Here is a 6,000-nt window from a genome sequence, read left to right on the forward strand (position 1 = left end):
TCATCTGTGAAGGGCTTGGTGCTGTATGGAAGGTGACATTGTTGGCTCACGTGCAGATCCCATCCTTGGTGAAGCCACCCAATGGTGTATGGTTGTGGGTGTTATCTGGTTGGTAAGCCCAACCACTTCATGACCTCTGTTGTAATGAGGTTCTTTTGGCTCTTGCTGTTGATAATGAACTGTATTGGGGAACCCTTCGCCCACATCTAGGAGAGGAAGAAACACTCCTCCTCCTCTGGATCTTCGCGTTCCTCCTTCTGGACCTTTGTGGTGGCGATGGTGGCATTGGGCTTTGCATTAATAGTCCACTTCCCCTTGTCATTCCCCTTATCGGGTTCTGACTTAGAGTCAGATGATGCATCTGATTCTAAAGCCTTTAGCTCGTACACCAGTGATTGCTTGGCCCGACACTCACTTGTGTTGTGGGTGGAGCTCTTATGGAACTCACACCAATTTCCCATGTCCGTCTTTAGATTTGCAATGTTTTCCTTTTCTTGTGGCCTTGGCAGGCTGTCCTAGGTTGTACCACCTTGGCTTTGTCCTTTGTTTTGTGGTTTGGGGGCACCTTTCCCTTGCTTCGGATTCACAGATCCAAAGTCTCGCTTCTTCTGTTTAAACTTCTCCTCGATCTTGACGACGTATCAGTGCGCTATGCCAAGCGAGAAGATGTCCAGGAACTCCATCTTGTCCTGGATTTATCTATGTAAGAAACTGCGGTACTTGAGTACCAAATGTTTCTCAGAATGTTTGATGCCCAACTTCGTGCGCATGGTATGAAAAATAATGGTAAAATCTGGCACATATCTGTCCCTTCCCTATTGTAGCGTGGTCCACTTTATGTATTTGTCCTCATAGCTCCCAATAGGGTAGTACTTCTCCTTGATGGTGTCCCGAAATGAATTTCAAGTGGGAGCAGTTGAAAAACACTGAGTTCATACTTTCATCCTTTTGCTCACAATAGGTTTCCCACCAGTCCTTGACATGGGGGGCGCTTTGAGAAGAGCAAAAGTAATCTTTTCTCGGCTGGAAAAATTATGAACAGAAAATATCCTTCTAATAGATTCAACCATTTATCTACGATGTCTGCATCTATTTGGCCCTCAAATATGGGAATGTCAAAGTTTACTTGTACCTTGAAAGGTGTGGAGCCTCTAGAGTGGTTGCTGGATGGCATCCCCGGTGGGAAACCGTTGAAGGATCAGAGCAAAGTTATCTATCATCGCATTCCTTTGTTTCTCGAGGGCCTCCTCGAGTAATATTTTCATAGGATCTCCTATTCCCTCTTCCTTATTTTCTTCCTCCACAGGGGACCGTCAGGATTTACGAGGCTGGTCTCGCAAAGGTTCAACCAGTTTGAGCCCTAACTCCCTATATCTCGACCTCATTGGGGACATGCAAAGAAAAACAGAGAAAGAGAAGACCACTCTGATACCACTGATCCAAATTTAAACAAGAATGCAACAACTTATAGATATAACCATAAGTACAGAGATGCAACAAAAATAACACTTCCTTTGATTAACATCAAATAATGAAATATGCTTACAAACAATATGGAAATGAGACTAGCTCGATGATGGTAGCTTAGCTTTGAGAAGAGATGTGGTGGCTACATGCCTCTGAACTATGTTAAAATGAGGCTCAAGGGCCTTTTTATTATTGAACAATAAGAGAAAACCCTAAACAACCAAAACCCTAACTCAAAGAGATGTAATACCAAGAGTTTATGGGCCACGTTGGGGTTAGTTGGACATCCAACTTCCTGAGGTTGTGACTTGGTCATATTGTCTCCGTTTGACGCGCATGATACCTTATTTGAAAGCTCTCTCCGAGAACTACGACAGAAAAGACGATTTTACCAAAATATTATTGGCAGTATATTGCCAAAAAAAACGTCATTTAAGGCCTCAAAATGGCTTTGGAAGTTTACGACCCAAAAAACTGCTAAAATTAGTAAATTGTGCTACAATTAAAGAAACTGAAAAACTGAAAGAAACAATGGTGGGGGTCCAAGTGGAATTTGCGGGTGGCCACCAATATCCACCTGGATCACTCCTCCCCCCTTAGGAAGAAATGGCCCCCATTGCGTTGAGTTCCTCCATGAGATGAGGAAACTTCTACTGAACTTGGTCCCTGGTGAGCTACTTGCCCTCGTGAAGGAGTTGGCTTACTTTGACAACTTGGTATAGTTGGATCCTCTATTGGCGAGTGCTTTTGATTTGCATGTCCATGATCCGATCAGTTGCAGCCATTTCCATGCAATCTGGATTTAACTCTGTTGGTGTGAGTTGTTATGCAATATCGTATGTGTCTAGTAATGGTGGAAATTATGGCCAAAGGCGATCCACAGTAAACATTGGGTGCAGGCCAAGGAATGGGGGAATGCTAAGCTCAAAAGCACTATCTCCCACAACCTTGGTGATGGTGTATGACTCATATCAGAGCGGGGTAATCTTGCGGTGGGGCCCAACGAGGCGCTCCTTCTGCAAATGTAGCCAAACTTTGTCGCCCACCTGGAACTTGTGTGGCACTCGATGTTGATCATGCTGCTGATTGTAATTGGAATTGGTTTTGTCCAATATATCATGGACCTCTTGGCAGATGTGTTGAATATGCTCAATGAAGCTATTTGACTTGTCAGCTTTGGATTGGACATGAGTCGAATCTCCCTAAGTCGCTGCAACTGGTATGGCCACATCAATGGGACATAGTGGCTGGAATCCCAAGCCCACCTAAAAAGGGATGTGGCTAGTCAAGCTATGGAGAACCTGGTTGTAGCTATGCTGGACATATGGGAGGCTCTCATCCCATGTGCGTGAATTCTTTGAGTTGTACATGCACAGAATGTGTACGATCATCATGTTGACGACCTCTGTCTGGTCATTATTTTGGGGAAGGAAAGTTGTGGACTTAGTGAGCTTGGTGTCCAACATCGACCAGAGACTAGACCAAAGTGTACTAAGGAACCTGCTGCCCTAATCTGAGATGATAGACTGTGGGATCCCAAAGTGTACCCACACTCGTTCAAAGAAGAGTTTAGCAGTGGTTTCTGATGTGATACTCTTCTTGTAGGCCTCCATAATGGCCATCTTTGAGAATCGGTCGACGACCACAAAAACATAGTCGTTGCCATGCTTAGTAGAAGGAAGGCCTGACATGTAATCCATGGAGATGGATTCCCAATGTCGACTAGGGGTAGGAAACGGAGTATAGAGACCTTGCTTCTTGATCGTCGGTTTGGCGATGGCGTAGGGAGTGCAAGATCTGATGTATTTTTTGACATCCTGTCAAAGATTTTTCCAATAGAAATACTTCTGGAGTACTGACACAATTTTCTCGACCCCGAAATCCCCAGCAGCCTGACTATAATGCGCTTCCCAAATCATCTTCGCATGCTCACTTGAAGGAACACAAAGGTGTCCCATATGGCATAACAACGCTCACCTAGAACCTGCTGCCCCCCTAAGAGCATATGGTATGTGTGGCCGAATTCTGGGTCGCTTTTATAGAGAAGTGGCCAATCAGAAGTCTCATGCCCACAAGAGTTGAGCATGGTAGTTAACACCATAATCTGTGGTCGACTAAGGTAGTATGCAACATTATTTGTGTTTCCCTTCTGGTACTTGATATTCAAATGGAATTGTTGTAGGTATGTGGACCACATCTGATGGCGATCATTCTGCAACTTCCCTTGCGTCTGTATGAATTGTCGGTAGGCCTAATATATCTCTTTGTCATAAATGGGATACTTCCAGACTGTGTCTAAAAGTGCCTCACTATGATATGCCACTGGATGCCTCTATTGAGTAAGGACTGCCCCAATAGCATAGTCAGAGGCATCTGTCTCAATCTCAAATGGTTGTTGCAAGTCTGGTAATGTGAGCACTGGTGCAGAGCAAAGGTGATGTTTCAACTCTGCGAATTCCTTTTGTTGAGATTCAAACCAAAAGAATTTTTCTTTTTCTCCTTTGGTGACTTGATTCAAGGGCCTAGTGATATGAGACCCCAACACGAACCTACAGTAGAAATTGGCAAGACCTAGAAAGCTGCGGAGCTCTGTCAGACTGGTTAGGGCTGGCCAATCCCAAATGACTTGGATCTTTGTTGGATCCACCTACACTCCCCCTTCATCAATAATGTATCCCAGATACTGAACTTGGGTCATGCCAAAAGTACATTTCTCCAAATTGGAAAACAACTTGTGTTTCCGCAATGTTTGGAGAACCTGTCGGATGAGGTGGAGGTGCTCTTCCCAACTCTGGCTGAAGATGAGGATGTCATCCAAGTATACCAGTACAAATGAGTTGGTGAATGGTCGTAAGATGTCATGCATGAGCCTCATGAAGGTTACAGGAGTATTTGTCAACTCGAAAGGCATAACCAACCATTCAAAAAGGCCCTCCTTGGTTTTGAAGGCCTTCTCTTACACATTGGAGGGTTCGATTTGTACCTGGAGATATCCAGACTTCAAGTCGATCTTGCTGAAATATTTTGCTCCCGTGTGTTGGTCCTGAAGGTCATCAATCTGTGGTATCGGTTACCTATTCTGGAAACTGATCTTGTTCAATGCTCGATAGTCAATACAGAGTCTCCAAGTCCCATCCTTCTTATGTACTAACACGGTCAGGCTGCCACAGGGCAATGAACTTGGCTGAATGTGACCCTTTTGTAGCAACTCCTGAATTTTCCTCTTTATTTCATCGTTCTCCAAAATGGAGCGTCGATAGATTGGTCCATTGGGTAGTGACACACCTGGGGTCAAATAGATGGAATGCTTGATGTGACAGTGCAGAGGCACCCCTGCGGGGGAGGTGAAGATGTCCTCGTACTCCTCCATGACCTTGTCCATCTGTTGTTGTCGTGTAGAGGGGCCTTGTGTGGAGGTCGTGGCCACTGTCTTCTTCTTTCCTTGAGGGTTAGGAACACAAATTCCTTGGTTTTTTAAATTAGTTTACTACATTGTTTTGTAGTAACTAGAGAGATTGGGGTAGGCAGGGCTACCTCCGATATCCTGTACAACTTATTTCCTAATGTAACAATAACATCGCTAGGCTTTGACTCATACAAAGCACGTCACTTCCACAAGTATGGTTGGCCTAATAATACATCACAAAAGTCAAGGGGAGAAACGTCACATAATACCTCATCTGTGAAGGGCTTGATGCTGTATGGAGGGCGACATTGTTGGCTCACATGCAGATCCAGTCCTTCGTGAAGCCACCTGATGGTGTACGATTGTGGGTGTGCTATGGTCAGTAAGCCTAGCCGCTTCATGACCTCTGCTGCAATGAGGTTATTTTGGCTCCCACTGTCGACAGTGAACTGTATTAGGGAACCCTTCACCCACATCTGGGAGTGGAAGAGACGCTCCTCCTCCTCTGGAGCTTCGAGTTCCTCCTTCTGGATCTTTGTGGTGGCGATGGTGGTGTTGGGATCTCCATCAATAATCTGCTTCCCCTTTTCATTCCCCTTGTTGGATTCTGACTCAGAGTCAAAACATGCATCTGATTCTGAAGCCTTTAGCTCGGCCACCAGTGATTGCTTGGTCCGACAGTCGCTTGTGTTGTGGGTGGATCTATTATGGAACTCACACCACTTTCCCATGTCCTTCTTCATCTTTGTAGTGTTTTCCTTTGCTTGTGGCCTTGGCAGGTTGTCCTAGGCCATCTCGCCTTGGCTATGTCCTTTGTTCTGCGGTTTGGGGGCACCTTTCCCTTGCTTCGAATTCACAGATCCAAAGTCTCCCTTCTTCTGTTTAAACTTATGCTCGATCTTGAAAATGTATCGATACGTCGTGCCGAGTGAGGAGATGTCCAGGAACTCCATATCATCCTAGATGTATCTATGTAGGCAGCTGTGGTACTTGAGTATCAAGTGTTTCTTAGAATCCTTGATGCCTAACTTCATGCGCAGGGTATGAAAAACATTGGTAAAATCTTGCACATCTTGGTCCCTTCCCTACTGCAGCATGGTCCACTTTATGTATTTGTCCTTATAGCT

This window comes from Pinus tabuliformis, chromosome 7, assembly GCF_031772625.1.
Source record: "Pinus tabuliformis cultivar Carrire ecotype Pingquan chromosome 7, CPIR1, whole genome shotgun sequence".
NCBI classification, from domain to species: domain Eukaryota; kingdom Viridiplantae; phylum Streptophyta; class Pinopsida; order Pinales; family Pinaceae; genus Pinus; species Pinus tabuliformis.